Here is a 2,809-nt window from a genome sequence, read left to right on the forward strand (position 1 = left end):
AATCTGAGGTAATATAAATTCGCTATTTGATATGGCACTTGTCCCGATTTCGGGCCGAATTTGCTGCAATTCAGCATTTTGGGTTCTTATCGCAAGCATATAAGCTTCATACCACACAGCTGTATTTGGTGGATTTAGCATTGCGATATAAAAATTGACAAAATGTAAAATTTAAATTTTGATTTGCATATTCTTATGCCATTTTTCAGTTTTATCCTATTCTACCAACATATCATTACGAATTGATGCGAGTTGTTATAATCAGCCCAGTGGTTCTTTAACATCATTTTTTTAATATATTCAGATGTCAAAAAGTAGCCGTGGCCAGCTCCTCCGATTTGGATTTCTTATATACATATACTAGCTGAACCCGGTGCGCTTCGCTACCCCTTTTGATTTTATATGCATTCAAAATTTTATTTACGAATATATGTTGGATAAAGAAAAACAAATTTAAAAGTTAAAATATTAAAATATTGCACTAATTTAATGCGTTAATAAACAAAATCATTACAAAAGCAGTAACATGACATGTACAACGAAGGGTTTGTCCTTTGGATTTATTTATTTCATAGCAAATACCAAGCGTGCAGGAAATTGCAATTTTTTTAAGTAGAGTGGTTTTTCTATTGCAATTAGTGAATTCGAGATAGCAACATACTTCGCCGTAATATGCGTATTTTAAATAAATTGTTGTGTTGTTTTTTAGTGTTAGCCTAAGGCGTTTTAAAAAAATTACTTTTACACCAAACTCCGCCACACCTTTCATAATTCATTGAAATTGGTGCGTCAAATATGTGAAATCGGCCGAGAATATATATATGGGAGCTATATCCAAATCTTAACTAATTTCCAATTAATTTATCACATTTATTATTATAACCAAATTCCACCACACATTCTATATTTCATTGGAATCGGTCATATATATCGTGTTTGGTGCATAATATGTATGATATCGGCCGAAATATATATGTTAGCTATATCCAAACCTCAACTGATTTCAATATAATTTGGCAATTTTTGCTGGTGCCAGATTTTGTCTCTCTCGCTTTGGGTGCATCAAATATGTGAAATCGGCTGAGTATATATTTGGGAGCTATAATCACATCGGAGCGTATTTGAATATAATTTGTCAAATTTATTTTTGTACCAAATTTAGCCACTCATAATCAAAATCCCGTTACATATTCCAAATTTCTTTGGAATCGAACATACATATCGTGTATGGTGCATAAAATACATGAAATCGGTCCAAAACATATATGAGAGCTATATCCAAATCTGAACCGATTTTAATATAATTTAACAAATGTATATTTGTTTTAATTTCCGCTACACATTCCAAATTTCATTGAAATTAGAGATACATAGCGTGTTTGGTGCATCAAATACATGAAATCGGTCGAAAATATATGTGGGAGCTACATCCAAATCTGAACCGATTTCAATTTAATTTGACAAATTCATTTTGGCCCCCAATTCCGTTACTTATTTTAAATTTCATTACAATTGGAAATACATGTCGTGTTTGGTCCACCAAATACATGAAATCGGCCGAAAATGTATATGGGAGCTATATCCAAATCTGAACCGATTTCAATATAATTGGGAAATCAATTTTTTAGATAAAATATATCACACGTTTCAAATTTCATTGAAATTGGGGATACATAGCGTGTTTGGTGCATCAAATACATGAAATCGGTCGAAAATATATATGGGAGCTATATCCAAATCTGAACCGATTTCAATATAATTTGACAAATTTATTTTCGGATTAAATCCCGTCACACATTCCAAATTTCATTGGAATCGAACATTCATATTGTGTTTGAGGCATCAAATGAACGAAATCGGTCGAAAATATATATGTGAGCTATATCCAAATCTGAACCGATTACAATATAATTTGGCAAACTTATTTTTGTTCCAAATTCCGTTACGTATTCCAAATTTGGAGACTGTATCTTCAACCAATCAATAGATATGTGCATATAAAATCTAAATTTTTGGGAGGTACCTCCGATTCTGATGCTATATCTCCAGTTCCAAGTGGAAATTCAAAAATGTATATAGCCTATGTTACTTTCAGGCGATGTTGCAGTATATATGGAAATTTTCAGGAAAATCTATTCAGCGGTTTTCGAGTCCATAAATTACAAACAAACAAACAAACAAACAAACAAACATACAAACATTTTCCTCTTTTATAGATATAGAAGATGCCGATCTCCATAAAAAAGGAATCGGGGAAAGACAAAACTTGGGGGTTATGGCGAGGAAAATTGGGTAAGGAACCACTGTGCGGCGAAGGGATGACCTTTGTATATTTTGTTATGAAATTAATACTTAATTGAAAATTGATGCTTGGACTATTAAAGTACCCATATTTTGGGGATTATATGAGGTTTTCAACTCATTAAGATTTTAAAAAATTAAATTACTATAGATTTGACTGGAAAATGTTACCAGTTTCAAAATACTGAAAATTGGGTATTTGTCTTAAGGTGAGCAGCTAAATTTTTGATTTATTTAAATTTATTTTTATAAAAATTGAAAAAAAAAAAATATATTCAAAACACATTTAATCAGGTAAAATTTCCTTCACTTGGTGACAAATTCCGCAGGGTATTGACAACAGTTTGCTTGTACCACACAACCATGCATACGTGATTCAAAAGAATTATTCCATTTAATCGCGTGCGTGATATTTCCATACAAATGAACTGTACGGGATTTAAATGTTATCTCTGCATAAAATCTTTTTGAAAATCTGACCTGCCTCAACATTGGGACACTGACTTTG

The sequence above is a fragment of the Musca domestica genome, unplaced genomic scaffold (assembly GCF_030504385.1).
Source record: "Musca domestica strain aabys unplaced genomic scaffold, Musca_domestica.polishedcontigs.V.1.1 86, whole genome shotgun sequence".
In the NCBI taxonomy this organism is placed as follows: Eukaryota; Metazoa; Arthropoda; class Insecta; order Diptera; family Muscidae; genus Musca; species Musca domestica.